The 21,382-nt window shown below is 48.1% G+C and overlaps 1 long non-coding RNA gene across 5 annotated transcripts in view; it reads left to right on the forward strand.

Moving 5' to 3' along the window:
- The window catches only part of LOC144768736 (uncharacterized), a 152,081-nt gene that overhangs the window by 95,797 nt on the left and 34,902 nt on the right, over nt 1-21,382 (forward strand). For all 5 annotated transcript variants that reach the window (XR_013598620.1, XR_013598619.1, XR_013598618.1 and 2 more), the window contains 4 exons: nt 12,515-13,578; nt 14,648-14,717; nt 17,351-17,378; nt 18,362-18,397. This is a non-coding gene — a long non-coding RNA (uncharacterized LOC144768736). The remainder of the gene's footprint in view (nt 1-12,514; nt 13,579-14,647; nt 14,718-17,350; nt 17,379-18,361; nt 18,398-21,382) is intronic.

A 21,382-nucleotide genomic window follows, 5' to 3' on the forward strand; every position in this document is an offset into this window, starting at 1 on the left:
TTTCTTGTCCGCTCCACGCCATGTAATTCCACTCCAACCACATATTTACACTCCCCTGCACACCACATAATTCCACTCCATTCAATGCAACCCAATTCCAAATCATCTTAACTTATCGACTACAAACCGTCAAAAGGTAAGTGTGTATAGCCACAGTTCTGTACCTTGAAGAAACTCATACATTCAGGAGGGAGTAAGGTACATAAAATATATACATATTTACTTGCTGATATTTATAGGCTCCACATTATGGCTACAAAATTAAGGTATAGCAATGATCCTTCCACCATATTCAGGACCTAAATCAATTTTGAGGCCCAGCGGCGTAGTAATTTATTACCAGCAGTCATCCATGTCCACTTTGGTTCATCACACATACATATTGGATATTGAGCCACAGGTGGTGGCTGCGCGAGATGCAGCGCGGGTCCTACTATTAGGTTCCCAGAGATAGGGCTCATAAGAGTGTTATAAAGTTAGCTTAATGGTGAATATGGTGTCTCTAGTCAATGCACCAGTTGTTAATACCACTACATATAGCCTTAGCCCAATAGGCTCATGGAAAACACCAAGGTGGGTGCCCAGCTCTATGGAAGACATAAAAGATGACATTGCCAAACCTCCGTACTAGCAAAAACGATGAATTGGATGCACAACATGGTGTTTAACATCTTAAATGGGCACATCTACAACTTCACCAAATTACAACATATCAAAAATGAACATATACATTTTAACACCTGATATAATACAAGTAAATAGGTTTTGGTTTTCTGTAGTTCATGCGTTGGCACTTTGTTAACAAGCATGAAAGCAGTTACATGGGCGCTGCTGAGATGAGGTTTAATGACGTAATTTCCTCCTGACATTTACAACAACTTCAGATGGAAGTACTGACTTCTTTTTACATTGGAGTGCAGATTTTAACCCTGGGAAATGAGGTTACGTGTCTTTTTAAATAAATGGTGTTTTGCTTCATGATGACAGAATGCTTTTGTAATACATGTTTTTGTTTTTTGCAGGTTGTAAGTAGCAGTGTCGGCCTTCATTTTATACATGTTTTAGCAGATCTTAAATGAACTGCTATACCTTCATTTTTATTTAAAATCTAGTGTTATTATTTTAGAGTGCTACAAAAGGGGATGATGAACGGAGCGCTTGAACAAATCAAACACTCACCCCCAGTCAACTGATCTGGGTTTAATCCATCACCATTCCCTAGTTCACTCAGTCACCCCAGTTCAGACACGGCTATATGCAAATCAGTCTGACCCTGTGCCTCGTGGGAACAGTCCAGCCCGAACTGCCAAGCCATGTCTTCCCTGGACCGGAAACAAGCATCCTGGGGCCGGTTTCGGATTCATAATCCTCATCAGCCAGGCTATCTTGGATCCGTCCATCATCCCCTTTTGTATCGCATTATTTTAGAGTGCAACATGTTTAACTGTCCTCATCTACTATAATGATCATGATATTGGAAACAAGACTACGCGAGATTTAAACGAAAAGGAATGAATAGGGAAAGACTCGTCCATATTGATAAACATACACAATAGCTCCAATCCGCTTTCTTTAGGGCACCTTCTCTAACTTTTTATGCCTTTAAACCCTTGTTGTACAGCTGGATAACGTGCGGATGAGTGAGAAGCCTAATCTTGGGTTATCTGGTAAGGTGAATATCTACCCCACTTTCCAGCCGAATATTGTCTCCCTAACGACCCCAAAATGCACTTGGGAGCAGTGGAAACGTACGTGTCACGCAGATATGTAAAGGCTGATGTCTGCTCTTCTGAACTGGCAGTGAGTGAACCTATAGGACTGAAGAGCCCGAGCCTCAAGGGAGTGATCATCAAAAGTGCAGTGGTGCCAGGGTCCTGGCGAGTGACCTACTCAGTGGACCCCAAATATAGGTGTTTTTTTGGCCACAATCCAGTCCATGACTTCTTTGCTCTGCCAGTACTGGGAGCCAGTCTCCAGCCGGAACAGGACATACATTTCACGCCTTCAAATTGCCTGAATATTGAAACGTTTACAAAACAAGTATGGATTTTTTTTAACTGTGTTTTCTTTTGCTTAGGATGCAGTCAGAAAAGTCGATAAAATATCAAGATTCTGTAAAAGTTTGGGACATGGCGAACCATCATGGCCGATCAGACATAACTCCGATCGGCTCCTCTCCAGGCCCAGAAACATCCACAAATAGCGAGGCACTTTCTGGCCCAAAACTGAGTTGCTCCATGACTGGGGGCGCCTGGAGGAGCAGGGGTTTCCCGAAGGTGTGTTAGGAGCCTCGGGTGTTGTTTACGGATCAAGGTCGTTCCTGTTACCGGAGCCTGCGGGCCTTCTAAGATGGCGGCCATTCCCAAGCTCCGCCACGAACGCTGCGGCTCCGGGACCTGAGGGGAGTCCTGCGGAGACTACAGTACAGGAGGGCATCGGTGACACTATCCACCTACCCCCCGGGAACCTCTTTCAGCCAAAAGAGAGGAGTGAGCCTCGCATCGGCACAGCAACAGAAAGGCTGCTCTCCACGCCAGGACCCCCGTTGCTTGGGGGGTCCTCTGGTGGAGCTGAAGCTATTGTGGACCAGTCTTGGACAGAACGCCAGGTACGGAGGAGGGTGGAGGGGCTGCCCCGACATGAGGGTGGACTACCGGGAGCCATTACAGCAGTCTGGCGCCTGACCTTAAGATGGCGTCAGTCAGGTGCCATCTCAGAACCTCGTTGGAGAGCCCCGACTCATGGCCCTATGTATTGCATGATACCTTCGCCCCCGAAGCCCTCCCAGCGTAGGTGAGGAGCACTTGGGCTCACCATCCTCCAGGACGCGAGGTCTCTTCTGGTGTGACTCTTGTTCCAGCAAGCTTTTTGGCACCAGGTCGCTGAGGGTGTGAGTGGATGGAGAGGGGCTCCTTTCCTTCGATGAGCGGCGAGGGGTTGCAAAGAAGAGTGGAGGGGGTTCCTTGACCCCGTGAGACCAGACTTTGGAGCTGGGCATCCCGGGCAGCGGTTTGCCCCCTTAGGCAGTGATCCCCCGGCTGACAGACCCGAGTGGTTGTGGCACGCTCAGACCAAGAGTTCGCCCCTCCAGTAAGGTGATATCTGAATCCAGTGGAGCCCTGAGCCAGCGCCGCTGAGCATCTCTCACCCAACCCAAGACGATCTCCCAGTCTACTCAGGGGTGCCGAGTCGGGGCGACGAAACAGGTCCCAGTCATCCCCCCACCACGATTTTTCCTGTTACGGAACCGGCTCGACCTAGCCGTGGGAGTAGGTCCCTATGCAACCCAAAAAAGCGCAGCCCACAAAGGTCTCCAGCTTCTTCACCCACACTGCCTAAGGATCGGGCAGTGAAGGGATAGCCCACCATGGCGCACATGCGGGAAAATTTGTTGGCCTCACTATGAGAATTAAAAAAAGGGCTCAGAACCGATATCAAGGCTGACAGGGGGGGCCTCTTTTGATGCGTTTAAGGCCAAAATGGGAGGCCAGCTTGTGTCCCTGCAATCAGATGTCGACTCGATAGGGGCCCGTGCTCTTGACCTGGAATCAAAATACCAGGAGCTGTAAGCCCGCGTGCATCCCTTAGAGGTCCACTCTAGTGAATTGCGATCTCAGCTGAAAGCAACGGTGCGCCGATGTGAAGACCTCGAGAATCGCTCCGGATAACATTTGTGTGAGAGGCCTGGAAGAAAGCTGCAAAGGTCCCGATTTGGATGCCTTCATGGTGGGGCTTTTCTCGACTATGCTGGGAAACTCTGAGCCGGAGATTCGTCTTGAGCGGGTCCGCAGGGTGGGGCCCTGCGTTACAGGTGATTTGGGAAACCCAGGGACGTGCTGGCAAAATTCAGCTCTTTCATAACCAAGAAGTTGGTTCTTCAGGAGGCGTGAGCACTCGACAAGGTGTCCTTTCAGGGTGCAACGTGCTCTCTGTACCAGAATGTAGCCCAAGCCACACTTGTTCTACGCCAGCTGTTCCGCCCAGTCACGGCTGCCCTAAGAGACCGCAAGGTAAAATATAGATAGACCTTCCACTTTGGACTAGCTTTCTTACTTGACAATAAGAACTACCACTGCACTGATTTGAAGGAGGGGACAACTATTCTGGGTATCCACATGCCTGCCCCGGCCTGAACGCTAGAACCGAGAGTGGTGGAGGAAGCAGCGGGCTCAGAGAGGCAGTGGGGGTGCTTTGGCTACAGCAGCGGAGAGCTGGCAAGAACAGTACGGGATGATGAGGTATCTGCTCTCTGCCATCCACATGCTGTGTTTCTTGCAAGGACTTTGGTTGGGCTTGCAGTTTGCTGGTCTTGGCAAGGGGCCTTGACCTCATGCCCTTCGGACATCGGGCACTCTGACTATTAAGGATGAGCTTGGGGGGGTCGAAGTTGTCCTGACAGCCGACGGCACTTATTGCTATCCTTAGCTAATATCTTACTTGTCCCTAGAGCGCCAAGACACCCTCGGGTAAACGTTGCGCTTAACAAATTGCATAAAATAAAATAAATAAATAAATAGGTAGCAGTTCTATGGGCCTTGGAGGCTGAATTTGGACCACCCCAGATAATGCTCGAATTGCAGTTATCCTTTGTGATAGAGAACCCCCGAGCTTACCGTTATGGGTTATAGTTGTTACTTTTATTATTGTTTTGGTGTCACTGTACTTTCTGCATTTATTTTAGGTTGCTTTGATATGATGGGAGGGATGAAGGAATGGTCTGGAGTGACCTGCTTCCCTGAGGGCAGTTAGAGAAACAAGCCGGAGAGTTGGATGCTAACTGATGGGGATTAATTGCTTAACGTGGAACGCAAAAGGCCTTAATTCCCCTAACAAAAGGAACCAGCTTTGGAAATTCCAAAATGACCACCAGATTAAAACAGCTGCCCTGTAAGAGACACATCTTCCATGCAAGGAGGAGCAACGATTGAAGCATAGGGCCTACCCGCACATTTTTCGCTCCTCAGAACACTAAACACAATGGGGTGGCACTCCTCTTTAATGCATCAATCCTGTTTTTCCAGCATGACACTAAAACAGACAAAGAGGGGAGGTTCTTGATGGTTAGGGGAGAGATGCAGGGACGATCATACACTTTAGCCATGATTTATGTACCTAACACAGGGCAACATGATTTCCTAAGTTCATTCCTTGCCACACTAGAGGGATTTGCAAGGGGCAACATCCTATTGGTCGGAGACTTCAATCTGATAGGTGGTTCGGTTCTTGACACTTCACACTCCTATAGGGCGTCGGGGGGATCTTCAGCAAACCAGTAAGAGCAGCTTTACAGGGGTTGGGGTTAGTAGATGCTTGGAGGGCGGCCCATCCTGCGACCCCGGATTTCTCCTTCTTCTCACATTCGTATAGGACATACTCCAGTATCGATCATGCATTCATAAGTCAGTCCCTTCTCCACACAGTAGCGGGATCCCAGTTCCATCCATTTTACCTCTCTGATCGTGCTCCATAAGAGCTGGTCCTTGATTGGCCTTGCCGCGCTCCAAACTTGTCAGGTGTTATTTTCTCAACTTCCTTTGTAGAGACCGGCTCCTTAGGGATGAGTTACGAAAGGCAATTACAGAATTTTTTTACCTTAACCACCGGAGCAAACCTCCCTAGCCAACAATTGGGACGCCTTCAAGGCAGTTATTCGGGGGAAGTGTATCGAGCTAGAGACCAATCTCAAGGCACAATGCAAGGGGGAACACCTTCACGAAGGTGAGCAGCGAATGACCGAGAATGACCATAAGTCTAATCCCTCGGTCCAATCCCTCTGTAAGGTTACACAGATAAAGGGGAAGCTTCAAGCTATTTACCTTAATGGGGCTGAAAAGACCCTCCTACGCTTGCAGGCTTTCAGTTATGAGGGAGGGAACAAGGTGGGTATGCTATTAGCACGTCAACTACAAGTGAGGCAGGAGAAGGAGTACATTAAATACATAGTCAGTGGGAAGGGGGTATCCCACTAGAGTGAGCTGGGGAAAGCCAAAGCTTTTGGGGAATTTTATCACTCCCTGTGTACCGCAGATCAATTAGACGCGCAAGTCCAAGACCAATACCTGGAGCCCTAGACCTTCCCCAGGTTCCGGACTCCACCACTGAAGAGTTAAGTAGACCCATTTCCGCAGGGGTACAATAGGTGATAGATTCTCTTAAGCTCCAAAAAGCGCCCAGCCCTGATGGTCTTAATGCCCACTTCCATTGTACTTTTGCACTAGAATTAGTCCCCCGCCGTGGTGACGCTCTTCAACGATATTGCTGCCACTCACAAGGTGACCCCTTCGATGGTGGAGGAGCGATCCAAGCTGAGCTTGCCTCCTATGAACAGGCCTCGGGCTTTAAGGTGAATGTCTCGAAATCCTCCTTCTTAACCTAACAGTGCCTAAGAAGTCCATGCGGGCTATTGAATGTGCAACCCCTTTCCGGAGTGCGCACAAATACATCACATATCTCTGCATCAAATTCACCCCCAAGCTGGAACACCTTTATAGAGCTAACAACCCTCCTCTGCTGCGCCAGCTTAAAGCTGATCTATCTAGATGGAGGACGGCCTTTCTCTCTTGGATGGTATTGTATTGTATTGTAACTAAATTTGTAATGCGCACAGCTACCCACATGGGGTCTCCCGGTGCCAGCAAAAGGTAGTAGTGGTAGAGTCAGACAATCATCACTGAGGGAAGAGCAAAGTTTTAAGCTTTTTACGAAATTTCGTAAGGGAAGGCTCGAATTTTAGTGAGGCAGGAAGGGAATTCCACAGTTTAGGGGCAAGACAGGAGAATGAACGACCGCCCATTCTTGCCAATTTGAAACGTGGAATCAAAAAATTCTCTTGAGACGAAGATCTGAGGAGGCGGGGGGAGAATAAGGTTGGACAGGAGACTGGAGGTAGGCTGGGGCTAGCCCCTGCTTGATCTTATGCATGAAGCAGAGGGCCTTGAATTTGACTCTGCTTTCAATGCGGAGCAAATGCAGATCTTTAAGATAGGGGGAGATGGGGGCTCTCCAAGGAACTTTGCAAAGTAGTCGAGCGGCCGAGTTCTGGACAAGCTGGAGTTTCCTTTGAGACTCCGCCGTGGCTCCAAAGTAAAGTACATTACCGTAGTCCAGGCGTGAGATGACTAAAGCCTGGACTACAGTACGCCTTGTCGAGTCCGGAAGCATCCAGAGGATTTTACGAAGCCACCCTAGAATGGAAAAACAGGTGGCTGCCACTTTGACTATTTGGTGCCGCATAGTTAGGGACTCATCCAAAACAAAACCAAGGTTCCGTACCTGCGTAACAGGCAGGGGCAGGGGGCCCATTTCTGGTGGCCAATGTTGAGGGCCCCAGAGATGTTTGTGTTTGCCTAGGATGACCACCTCCGTCTTGTCTCCATTCAATTTTAGGAGATTGGTCTCCATCCACTCCGCCACTCGGCTAAGCCCTAATTTAAGAGCAGACGGGGCGCACGCCTTAGCCGGGGAAAGAGAGAAGATAATTTGAGTGTTGTCTGCGTATGAGTAAAGGGAAAGACCAGAGTCTTCCACAATGCTTGCCAGGGGCCTCACGTAGATGTTAAAGAGCATAGGGCTCAGTGAGGACCCCTGGGGCACCCCATGCGCAGACGATCGAACAGAGGAGACAGAGTTAGAGGAGAAGACCTGAAATGAGCGACCGCTCAGAAAGGAAGAAAGCCAGGCCAGTGCAGGGCCAGTCACCCCGGCTGACTTTAATGTTTTCAAAAGAACATGGTGTGAAACCGTGTCAAATGTGGCGCTTAAATCTAAAAGAATAAGCGCCGAGGTTTCACCCTGATCGAGGCGGGAATGCAAGTTCTCAGTAACCCCCAAGAGGGTGGTTTCTGTTGAAAAATGGGTACGAAACCCAGATTGAGACGGGTGTAGGAAGCCTGTGGCCTCGATGTGGGAGGTAAGGTGGATATTAATATGCCTCTCTAGAATCTTTGAAAACATTGGCAGCAGAGAAATAGGGCGATAGTTGGAATATGTCTTGGGATCAGCACCTGTTTTTTTTTAAAGTGGGATCACCATGGCTCTTTTCCAATCATCAGGGATAGGGCGGATCAATGCCATAAAAATGAATGTTCTCCCGCGTTTGTCATATCTCTTTCAGGGCCTTCTGATCCCAGTAGATTGGGCGCTTTTCTCGTAACTGAAAGTAATGATTGGCTTTGCCAGACTTCCTGGGATACTATAGGGCAGCTCAACTTAGGGTGATTACGGAATGGTCCCTCCGAGAGTTGGAAAACCTTACAATCTGGGACCTCCTGTGGAAAACAGAAAAACAATCGACAACACAATCCTTATATCAGCACCCCTAAGGCGACCCTCTAAAGGGTTTGGGATGAGTTAACCAGATCCACTCCTCTTACCACCTTCTCTTCCCCGTATACGCCCATTCATTTCAACCCCGAGTTTCCTCCGGCGCCATTTGAGGCTTGCCGGAAGGGTGGCTGTCTTATGCTCTCTCATATGTTTGTGGTACAAAAGGGGGTGGTAATGGACTGAGCATCTGAATCAATCAAACACTCACTCCCAGTCAAAAGATCTGGGTTTAATCCATCACCGTTCTTTAGCCCACTCTGCTAATGGCTGGAATGCCAGAAACCGGTCCTCGGAAGCTTGTTTCCGGTCCAGGGAAGACATGGCTTGGCAGTTCGGGCTGGACTGTTCCCATGAGGCTCAGGGTCAGACTGATTTGCATATAGCCATGTCTGAACTGGGGTGGCAGAGTGGGCTAAAGAACGGTGATGGATTAAACCCAGATCTTTTGACTGGGTGTGAGTGTTTGATTGATTCAGATGCTCCGTCCATCACCACCCCCTTTTGTACCGCTTTTGGCCGCCATAAGTGTGGCAGGGTATGCTCAGACGTGAGTCCCTTGCTCACTTTGCCACTGGATTCAAGCAAGCCGGGCTGAAGACGGCTGGAATGCCAGAAACCGGTCCTCGGAAGCTTGTTTCCGGTCCAGGGAAGACATGGCTTGGCAGTTCGGGCTGGACTGTTCCCATGAGGCACAGGGTCAGACTGATTTGCATATAGCCATGTCTGAACTGGAGTGGCAGAGTGGGCTAAAGAACGGTGATGGATTAAACCCAGATCTTTTGACTGGGTGTGAGTGTTTGATTGATTCAGGTGCTCCGTCCATCACCACCCCCTTTTGTACTGCTTTTGGCCGCCATAAGTGTGGCAGGGTATGCGCAGACGTGAGTCCCTTGCTCACTTTGCCACTGGATTCAAGCAAGCCGGGCTGAAGACGGCTGGAATGCCAGAAACCGGTCCTCGGAAGCTTGTTTCCGGTCCAGGGAAGACATGGCTTGGCAGTTCGGGCTGGACTGTTCCCATGAGGCACAGGGTCAGACTGATTTGCATATAGCCATGTCTGAACTGGAGTGGCAGAGTGGGCTAAAGAACGGTGATGGATTCAACCCAGATCTTTTGACTGGGTGTGAGTGTTTGATTGATTCAGATGCTCCGTCCATCACCACCCCCTTTTGTACCGCTTTTGGCCGCCATAAGTGTGGCAGGGTATGCTCAGACGTGAGTCCCTTGCTCACTTTGCCACTGGATTCAAGCAAGCTGGGCTGAAGACGGCTGGAATGCCAGAAACCGGTCCTCGGAAGCTTGTTTCCGGTCCAGGGAAGACATGGCTTGGCAGTTCGGGCTGGACTGTTCCCATGAGGCACAGGGTCAGACTGATTTGCATATAGCCATGTCTGAACTGGGGTGGCAGAGTGGGCTAAAGAACGGTGATGGATTAAACCCAGATCTTTTGACTGGGTGTGAGTGTTTGATTGATTCAGATGCTCCGTCCATCACTACCCCCTTTTGTACCGCTTTTGGCCGCCATAAGTGTGGCAGAGTATGCTCAGACGTGAGTCCCTGGCTCACTTTGCCACTGGTTTCAAGCAAACCGGGCTGAAGACGGCTGGAATGCCAGAAGCCGGTCCTCGGAAGCTTGTTTCCGGTCCGGGGGAGACATGGCTTGGCAGTTCGGGCTGGACTGTTCCCATGAGGCTCAGTGTCAGACTGATTTGCATATAGCCATGTCTGAACTGGGGTGGCAGAGTGGGCGCAAGAACGGTGATGGATTAAACCCAGATCTTTTGACTGGGTGTGAGTGTTTGATTGATTCAGATGCTCCGTCCATCACCACCCCCTTTTGTACCGCTTTTGGCCGCCATAAGTGTGGCAGGGTATGCTCAGACGTGAGTCCCTTGCTCACTTTGCCACTGGATTCAAGCAAGCCGGGTTGAAGACTGCTGGAATGCCAGAAACCGGTCTTCGGAAGCTTGTTTCCGGTCCAGGGAAGACATGGCTTGGCAGTTCGGGCTGGACTGTTTCCATGAGGCTCAGGGTCAGACTGATTTGCATATAGCCGTGTCTGAACTGGGGTGGCAGAGTGGGCTAAAGAACGGTGATGGATTAAACCCAGATCTTTTGACTGGGTGTGAGTGTTTGATTGATTCAGATGCTCCGTCCATCATCACCCCCTTTTGTACCGGTCTCATATGTTTGAGCAGGGGAAACTGTTGACCTTTATGGAATGTGTTCAAGTCTTTCAACTCCAGCCATCCAAAGAATTTCACAATGTGCAACTTAAGCATTGGGTCCTACAACCGCATATTCCGTCAGGCCGCCACTTGGGATTTACTTCCCATCACGAAATTTGCAGACGCAGGAGCCTCTACAAGGGAGACCATCTCTTTCCTTTACTCACTCATAAGGTCTTTGTGTTCTCACCACACCCCTAGACACGAAAGGTTCTGGGATGCACTTTTAGACACCCCATTGCAGAAGATACAATGGACCTCACTATATAGGGATATTCCAAAGTTTAATCGCTCCATGTTTTTAAGGGGGGGCCCATTACAAAATTATGTATGAATGGTACCTGCACCCCCAGAAGCTACACACCATCTTCCCGAACTTTTCAGATAGGTGCTGGAGGGGCTGTGGGTTGCTGGGTGACTTTAGGCACATCTGGTGGGACTGTCCTTGCAACAAGCCATTCTGCAAGGAGGTACTTTCTCAAATCAGACTGATTCTGGGCTATCCGATTCTGGACACACTAGAACACACTCTCTTGGGGATCCGGGATGCCAACTTGAAGCACCAAACGCAGGGAGATTGGTCCATGATGTGGCTGTGCCTCGGGCGCGTAAGTTGGCTGTAGGGGCTTCGTGGAAGAAAATAGATGCCCTCTCCCTTACCCAATGGCACGCTAGCTCTGGCAATGGAAAGAATGGCAAAGGATTCTTGAAGGTATTTAACTACGTTTGGGCCCCCCTGGTTGAATATCTATCAGAGGGGCTGCCTCTGGATGCAAGCGCTCCATTTCTTTCATATCAAGAGCTTCCATTGGCTCCCTCGTTTTGCTGACGGGGCACCCGGAGTGGAGGAACTCCCCTCTCCCTGGGGTCCTGCCTTCACCTGCACCTGTATATCTTTTTTGTATTTCTTTTTCTTAATGCAAAACAAAACAAAAATCAGAACAGATACTCAGGACTTATTCATACATTATACATAGGAGAAGTTTGCACAATTACAGTTGTTAAGTCAGGGTTACAATCAAAATACATCATTAGAACTCGGTTTAGACCAACCAAGGTGTGTTCAGGTCATCTAGATCAATGCTACGGCGTGGACTACAGATTTCACCACGGTATGTGTTCCAGGACCCCCAAATTAACGACCATTTCTTCGGGCACCCCCTTGCGCCATAGACAGCCTTTTCCCTGAACATGCACCAGTCCATGTTTTTCTTCCATTCTGTTAGCGTAGGGGGTTGGGTGGCGCCCCAGTGTTGAGCTATATTTCTTTTCTCCACCATCAGCCCCAATGTTACCCAAATCCTGCCCATCCTTCCCACATCTGTAGGTTCCCACACGTTCAGTAAGCATCTCTTCGCCTCGAGGCGTAGTTCTAGTCTCAGTACTTTGCTCACCACCATGTGAATTTGACGCCAGTATCTCTCAATGAGATCACACTCCCATATTATATGCATGAATGACCTGCAACTACATTCGAACTTTTTCTGACCGTAACACCTTAGTTTGAATATTTATGTTTATTGTTATGAGTTATGGGGGGGGGGGGGGTTCATTGCCAAGGACTTATCTGACCTCCCACGAGATCACGATGATGTCTGCAATGTGCGGTATCTGGTGGAGACCTGGGAGGTATACACTGTGCATATTTAGAGCTTGGCGAATCCTAGTCCACAAACTGTATGTGATATTTTAGCACTCTAACTTTCGGCATATAAGATGCATTGGGGTCTCCTTCCACAGTGTGGTTTCTTTTGACACGATTCTGTAAAAGTAGAAATGCCTGTCAGGCCTCTCAGACCTTTTTCTTAAAATTCTTGAAAGAATCGAAAGGGGGAGGGGCGGCAAAAGGCAGAAACATATAAAAACGGATGCCAATCTACAACCACATTTTATGTACATGAATGTAAATGTTTCTTAAGGGGCACAGTTAAACTAACGTGCGACCTACTCTTATTTTTCAGCCAAGAGGGACCTGCTGGATTCACTGGACGCAGGATGAAGCTGGAGCAACTACTGGCAGGGGGTGTCAGACCCAGAGGAGGCCTGTTAGGAGGAGAGGGGGGGCAGGGAGACAGTGTGGAGGAAGGTGTAGCTGAGGTGGCAACTGTATTTAAGTGGACAGCGAGGGGCCTGTCTGTCTGTCAGTATCAAAAGGATGTTTGCACAGAATCTGTTTACCCCTGGTCTGGTGGCTATGACATTATACACCGGAAGTGTGATCCTCCTCACAGCAGTAGTGACAGCCCATTATGTCTCTTTCAATTTGTCACCTCAGATGGCTGATATTTTTGTCACTTTCTTTGGCATGTCCCTCTGGAGCCGGGCTGGTAGACTAGATATGGTGAACAGTACTGGTGGTGGGCTCCAGATTATGTTAAGCAGGCAGGGCGCAGTCAGAGTGGAGGCGAGCAGGGCTGAAGGGATGCAGAGTGTGGCGAGGAACAGAGGGTCTCGGGTGCAGTCAATGCACAGAAGACAGAAAAGGCATGGTGGCAGGAGAAGGCGAGCGAGGGGTGCAGAGTGTGAGGGCCAGCAGGGGTGCGGGGGTAGAGAGAACAGGACAGCAGGCAGACGTGGGTGTGGGCAGCCAGGGGGCAGATGGGGCTGAAGGGGGGGGTGAAGCAGCAGTGAGACTGGGAGGAGCTGATTGGCGAGGAGCAGAGGTTTTGGGGTGAGGCAAGGCACAGGAGGTAGAAAAGGCAGAAGAGGCAGAACAGGACTCATGGGCAGGAGGAGTTGGCCAGGGAGGGGGTTCAGGAAAGGGTGGGGCAATGCGGCAGTGGGTCTATAAGAAGCTGAGGGCAGAGTGGCAGCAGGAAGGACTGGCCAGGGAGAGTGTTAAGGAAGGGGGTTGGGTCTATAGGAAGCTGGGTGCAGAATGACAGCAGGAAGGAGTGGCCTGGAAGGGTTTTAAGGAAGGGGGTGTAAATGTCAGTGTAGCAAAGAGGAGTTAGAGGAAGAGGGCCTAGTGGTTCTGGGTGATGACAAGACACTACTGGGCCACTTCACCAACGACTGCACTGAGGTAAAGATATTTTTTATAAACAAAGGATGATTTGTACACATATGCACACATTGGGGCTCATTATGATGGAGGATTTTCCGCATCCTCCGGGCCGGCGGAAGCCACCGCCGGCCCAGAGGATGCGGAAAATACTCAGCGGACCCACCAAAGACCCACCGCCACATTAGGATGGCTGGTGGGTCCTGGTTTCAGTCCGCCGCTTTTCCGCCGCGGTTGACTTACAACCGCGGCGGAAAAGCTGTAACATGGCTTGCGGTGTCTATCAGACACCGCCAGCCATACTAGGATGGAGTAAAAAGTATGCTTTTCCACGGCGGCTTTTCCGCCGTGGAAAAGCATACGGACCTTCACTTCGGGGGCCCGTTGCGGGCCCCCTGGGTGAAGGGGGGGAGGGGGTGCACATGCGGTACCCCCCTGCATTTGCGTGAACAAAGCTGCAGGCACCGTGCGGTGCCTGCCGCTTTCTGCACGCAAATGCTGTGCATGCATTTTTAACATAGCGGCGGGTGCAGCTTGAAGCTCCACCCGCCGCAATGTTAAAAATAGAGGATGTGACCGCCACCCTGGTGGTCACATCCTAATCTGTATGGAGGGACCGCCGCTGCCCCTGCGGACGTCCCTCCTACTCTATGGTGGCGGACGGACTCAAGTCCGTCCGCCATCATAATCGGCCCCATTGTGTGGAGTAGTTGTATCTCCTCATGATTACATTCCCTTTTAACAGACCAGATTCATGTAGAGACGTACTGAGTGGGTAATATTACAGGAATAGCTGACTCCTCCCTCTGTGTACACAGATTTCCACCTATCCCCCCTGTTGGAGGGATGGGCGGAAACAAAATCTAGGAGGCCGGATGAGGTGCTCAATTTTGACTGGTTAATTGGTGGTATGACAGAGTGAATCAGTATTTCCTTAAATGTTCATGTCTTTTTCTTCTGTGTCTTTTCTCTGTGTCTTTATGGGTCTGTGGCGTTTCTGAATTGTTCTGGTAACTTTTGTGTCTTGACGAAAGTTGGCTCTGTTGTTCATGTGTTGTTTTTTCTTCTTTGCCTTTCTTTTTTTTCCCAGGTTCTCATGCGGAAGTTGGACACACCTCAAGAGGTTTGGAAGAAAGGAGAGAAGGCGTGAGAACTCAGAGGTGACTTTGACTTTTGTCAGGATAGGCCTCCACCACACTGAGTACGTGCCAAAATCAAAAGAAAATCTTTATTGGGAGTGGGGAGGGGTAGGAAAGGGATAAGGCAAAGGAAAGAAAAATGTTGCACACACTGAGGACTTTTTTTTATTACTTCTCTTTTTTTACTTCTCATATAGGACATAGTTTTCTTTTCTTTATGGGTTATGTCATCAGATTTCCCAATAAAAAATAATATCAAAAGAAAAAACTCTTAACTCAGGAACATGATCGCAAATTAGCTCCTCTCCCCCGATGTTGCTTTATAACAACGAACCAAAAAACAAAAATGAAAGACCAAAACAACTCTTCTCTCAAGTTGTTTAGCGATTATTTGGTTTAGCCTCTATCTCGCTGGGCGTCCGGGGTCAAATAATGTCTGTCAGCCTCCCACCCTCCTCCCTCACACAGTCACTCACCCCGTTAGCCACAACTCTCCTGAGTTGTGGCGTTGCTGCATCGACTCTCCTGAGGGATCCACAACTCCTCCGACCAGCTCTCCGAGGTGTTGTCTTCAGCGTCTCCTCTCGCTTGACACTGCATTGGATTTCTGCCTTTTCCACGGCCCCCGGCATCTCACGTTGCTCTGAGACGCTCTCTTCGATTTCATCCTTCCGCTGGAGCTGCCTGCCTGCTTTCTGGAACCGCCACCAATCTTCTCAAAGGCCTCTCTCTTCAAGGCCGCCTGTGGTGGCGGATTATTTCTCCAGAGGGGCGGTCTTGCTGTCGACCTGCACAGGGAAGGTCAAAGGTTTAACCCTTTGGTCGCCTCCCTCCTTCTTTCCATGACCACGCTCTGCTGTGACTTCGGGGATTTCAGCACCAAGTAGGTGTTGGTACTCAAGATGTATTTCTCCCCCACTTCCCCTTTACACTCAAGTGGCTCTACCTGAAGGCCTGGAATAATGCCAGAAGGGAAAAACAATGAGCGAACAATTAAACTTGAAAAAAGATGTGAGCCAATCAGGAAGCTCTGTGTTCAATCACAAATCAATGACCATCTCTCTGAGTTTTTAAGGAACTTTACAGATGGGGCATGTAGAGCAAATGAGAATTCTAGCATGATATGCAAAATTTCCATACCCATGATCCTTTGCATACCACAGTAACTCCTGATGTGTTAAGCAAAGGCTATCAGAGCAGAATTAAAGCATGACCAAGAGTTGGAATAGCCTCGGTCAATGAGGAACAACCACATATTACCTTTAAAATCTAACTTGTCTTTAGAGATGTGTGTATCCAATCAGAATACCCTTGTCTATATTATTAGGAAAATACATCTCAGGTTTCTGAAAGCATCACATTTATTCATACAGAGCGAGGTTTGATTGGGTAAGTTGTAGCCTATCCTATGTTTTCCTATTAATCTACAATTAGAGTGACATAAGTTTATGGAGCATTTTGGGTCACTTTTTCTATTTTTTTCTAATTCAGTGCCAGAGAGTTTCTTAAGAGTGATATGAGCAAACAGTGACCCCCCCTCCCCTCCAAGAGTGTACAACAAGGCAGTGTCAGATCAAAGAGACCCCATAGTCGTTGTAGTCATTATCCACTGAGCACCACATACTTTCCGTAATCTGAATGAGGACAGGGTGTCTGCGTCAAAGAGGTCAGCCATGGCCTTAGAAGTACGTGTGGATGCAATGTGCATGGGAGTGCCTTTTTGCCCTCTTCTTGGCTCTAGCAGCCCATTCCAACAACCACTGTATTCATCACTTTATTTACAGCAGTGGATTAATTTGGAATGAAGGTGGCTTTTTCCACCTTTTCCAATCAAGGTTTATACTTTTTAATTAATCTTTCAATGCAGCTCTTTAAGGTGGACAGTGAGCACTGAAAGCCACTAGTTGAATTGTACGCAATTATTGAAACATTCAATAAAAATATATTTTTGTTCATCACAAAAACTTAGGTGCAGAATTTCCTCCAATTAAATCTATTTCATTTAACATTATTTGTCCCACCCTAAAATGGGTGTGCACAGAGACACTGTCTAGCCTTCGATTACTTCTATATCATTATTTTACTTCAGCTTGTTTTTACCACCAGAAGCATCTAACCTTGGGGAACCACCCTCAAGTTCATACGCATGTATCTAAAATCCTCTTTGTAGTTATAGTCTGAGTATTCTCACCAGTTTATTACTGTGATAGATACTTCCTGTGCTATAGTAGTGCCTGCAGCATAGGATGCTAAACATGTGGTTGCCATAGCAGCCATTGAGTGTAATCAAGCAAGGATGACTTGAGAGTTGGAGTGCGTTTCTGGGATTGTAAAGCTCTCAAGCTGTCTGCTAAATGAAAGCAATTTCTGTCACTCATCTCGCTTTAAGTATGGAACCTTAGATCCATGACTGTAGTTGTTTCACGCCGAGTCTTCAGATAATGTCTGTTTTTTTAAACTTGTGACGTAGGTGCACCACTCAGTTCCAAGAGTTGAGGCAAGACAAACTGATGGAGTTGTGTGGGATTCAGTGGCTGATCTGGCATGGGGAAGTGGATCGGACTGACCATAACAGTCCTCAGTGTGTGAGTGGCAGACGCGAGGTGAGGTCTGTTTGTAAATACCAACAATAATTCTTATTGTTTACTTTACAGCTACTTGCACCCGAGGCTCAGAAAAAAGGTAATGACTGCATATTTTACATTTATTCATATTTGCTATTGGAACATAAGCATTCTTAGGGACATGTAAGAGCGGCCTTGCTATACCAAGGTCTCGAATCAAAGAAGAAAGTGAAATCCACCTATGAATCCAAACAGGGCATAACCATTCACCTTTATGTAACCAGCAGCAAGATATAACTGATTATCTGAGAGACAATATGAAGCCCTTGGACTGTGACTATTTCTTAAAAAAATCTTTTTATTGTCACAGATGAATGTTCAATTAAAGAAATGTATTTTCATTGTCACAGATGAATTTCCAATTTGACATGGTCCATGATTCTTTATAAAGAGTATTTGTTAACAGACAACACGTTTCGCAAATAATCTCTTCTTCAGGGCTCATATATAAATACAAATAGAAGTATCTTTAGTATCTTCCCCAATTTCTTTATCTCCCTTGATAAGGGTTACTTGCTCTTCAAAGTTATACATCCTGATCCAACCGCTACGGTTGACAACTACTCTGTATGAAGAATCATGCTTGTCCTACATTGTTTTATGAGAAGAATCACGTCAAATTGGAAATTATCTATGACAGTGAAAAGGCATTTCTCCTCCTAACTGGACTTTGTAGGACTGGTGGTGATAGTAGCGTAAATCAGTTAGGGTCAAGCCGCTTTACCAGTCTCTATCAAGGAGACATAACTACCAACGTCACTTGTTTAACAGGTTCAGTCAGTGTCTATTTACAAGGGTATATTTTTCTCTCTCAGTTTATCCTTTCCCTCGACTCTCTCGCTCTTTTTTTCGGTCTCTATTTTACTCTCTTTTTCTCTCTGTCCCCCTTTTCTTGCTCTCTCTCTCTATTTTGCTCTCTTCTATTCTCCTATTGCCTTTCTCTGTCCCCTGCTTCTTGCACTCTAGCTCTTTCTTTCTCCATCTCTCCCTTTCTCTCCCCATCAAATGCTCTCTATCTAACTGTATTGTATTATTTTGTAGTGTAGGCAATGGGAAGCGGACTAAGGTGAAGGCTGTGTGAGTACTCCTGATTATTCATTTATTAAATATAGTTTGTTTTGCCTTGAACTATTGATTGACAGAGTGATTCTTTGTACCATACTGAAGTATGTTGGTAGGTTATTGTATTATAACGATAAGAGAAAGATTTCTTGAAGCCTTTCAAATGGAGGAAAGCTGTCACTGGCAGAGTCACCTCCGATGTCCCATATTCACAAAATATTTTCAGTTATTTAGTGTGAAAGCCATTAGTGTTTAGTTCTTAGTTATTATTGTTCCTCGGTGTAAACAAATTTGCTTTGGGGTGCACTAAGTTACAAAATCGACTGCCTGACAAATTTGCAAACTTTGCAAAGCGCAGAGCTCCCTGAATTTTTCTTACAAGATGAAGGGATGCTTTAGTCGCACTTCTTGGAAGTGGAAATCTGTTGATGCTGGTGCAAGGATAAGAGGGTGAAGTGACTGCTGCCACTTGGCAGTACTCACACTTTTTAGTTTTCACGCCCTGCATGTCACCACCAAGTTCACTTTGAGCTAGATCCTGTCACATCCCTCACATGTAGTCCTGGAGCACAGTCCAGAAAAATAGATGCAATTAAAATGCAAGGTATATTAAAAACTAAAGACCTCATTTCATTTTTGGCAAACAGGATACTCTGTCACAAACATGGAGGATGCCCGTTGGCTCTGTTACAAGTACATTATAGGCACTTGTAATTCAGTGGCTGGTATTTCCTCCATGGTTTGACAGAGTGCCTGTTCACCAAATGGTAATTAATACCCAAATTATTTGTATTATTTCTTTTATTGTGGGGATCTGTGGTTTTTGCACACTGCTGTAGCTGGTAGCCACCCACAATGCTTTGCAGGTAGCAATATATAGCAGTTTGGGATTGTTCAATACATAGTTCTAAATGAAGACAAGTAAAAAGTGTTCAATTAATTTGAATTGGTAGAGGCGCTAGGGGGCGCACAGCGGAATGGCTGCCTAGACGTGCAGCTCCGCCGGGCGGATCACATAATTGCCGAAAATGTGCAGATTGGCATCAAGGAATGGAGCAAAAAACGTCTCAGCCTGTAGGTGAATGTCTGGATGCCCAGTGGATGGAAAGGAAGCGAAAATAACAGCGCAGAACCCCCGGTGTGGACGTTTGTTCTGCTGTGCTCGGGAACGGGTAAGACGGCGACCGGAGTCCGGCTGGAGAAGAATGCGGTGAGCCCGGTGGGCAAAGACTGCCGGCGCTAGCGGTGGTGGAAGCAGCGGGACCTGGCTACTCGGCAGGGAAGCGGGACGTGTCCCCTTTCATTATGACAGCGCAATGTCACATATAGCGCCAGATCTTTCCTCTGCAGCGAAGGCGACCGATGTCAAAATGGCGGCAAAATTATCCTGAATACTGCGGGTCGGCACGAAATGAACATTTGCGGGAACGGCTGCCCAGGTATGTTGACGGGGGATGTTACACGCCCGAGCAATATGGGAGACCACTTGGGGAGCACACATAGCGGGATCCCGGACTGAGCGGTGACGTTGTCTGTCAAACTACTTCGGATACTGACACCAAAATGGCGGCGCCCATGTACGGGACGAAACTGCATGCAACACACAGCAATTGAGTACTACTGGAACAATTACCTAGGGCCTCAGCCTATCCTATCGGGGAACCTCTCTGCACTTATGAAGCGGGCCCCGCTGGTTGAGCTCACCTCCACATTATAGATGAAAAGTCAGAGCGGCGGTGAACAACCTCTAGAGCGCGGGAGCGTAAGGCGCCTCACGTAGCGGGGGTGCGTTTCCACGGAGCACTAGCGGCACTCAAAAACGGTAGGGCACAGGCACAAAATACCGGCGAGATCAGCGCTGGGGCTCGGGGCCAGAGCTCACGCTGCCTACAAGATTTGACACCAGGACTGGCGCTCTCATCGTGCTAAAGGGAAAACAAAACAGCTCCAAATAACGTGAGTTCATTCTTACTAGATGGTGTGAGGGGACTGGCGCACTGGATCAGCACACGCCGGGCCAGGTCTGTTGCCACTGCGACCACGGAGATGATGCAATGACCCATTGATACTTGTGCTACCACCAACTACACCCGACCGACCAAGCGCACACAGGAGATCCACTACGTACTGCTCGTCAAGCGGGCGCTTCCACCTGAATCTGCATTGTCACTACACGGTGCTGCACAATGGGGAAGCCGGATAAGCAGCAACCCAAACTCACGTTTGAAGCGAAGAAGACACCTAAAAGCCAAACTGAACAAGTCGACGAGGAACAAGACACGGACTCAGCGGAGACCAGTGTTATGGACAACATTCTCAAGGCGATACAGGAGTCAAGACAAGAAATCAATGCTAAACTAGATCTTCTGACGGGCAGGGTGGATAGCCTGGCATCGAAAATAGATAAACATGGCGAGCGGTTAGACACAGCTGAAAACAGGATCTCCACTGTTGAAGATGAATCGCGCGCCACGTCAGCCAAATGTACGGGTATGGAGAAAGTCATGGAAGTTATAAAGGCTAGGTCGGAGGAGTTGGAAGCGAGGTCAAGAAGGAACAACATACGTATAGCGGGCCTGCCTGAATCCACCAACACGGGACGCATGGAACCATACGTGGAAAACCTCTGCAAAGAATTGTTTGGCGCCGAAAACCTGTCGTCCATTTTCATAGTGGAATGTGCTCACTGCTCCTTGGCTCCACAACCAAAACCAGGGGCTCCTCCTAGACCAATAATTGCGAGAGTCCTCAATTACCGTGACAGAGACACTGTGTTGAATGGCGAGAGAGAAAGGGGTGATCCAACATCAGGGTAATAAGCTGGAATTTTACCCGGATTTTACGGTAGCGGTACAGCAAGCACGAAAGGAATTTAACGCTGTTAAGGCCAAACTGCGAGAACTACAAGTGCCGTACGCCATGTTGTATCCAGCAAGGTTGAAGGTCACCTGGGATGATAAACCGGTGTTCCTGGCGACGCCCAAAGCTGCCATGGACTTC

This window comes from Lissotriton helveticus, chromosome 7, assembly GCF_964261635.1.
Source record: "Lissotriton helveticus chromosome 7, aLisHel1.1, whole genome shotgun sequence".
Lineage (NCBI taxonomy): Eukaryota > Metazoa > Chordata > Amphibia > Caudata > Salamandridae > Lissotriton > Lissotriton helveticus.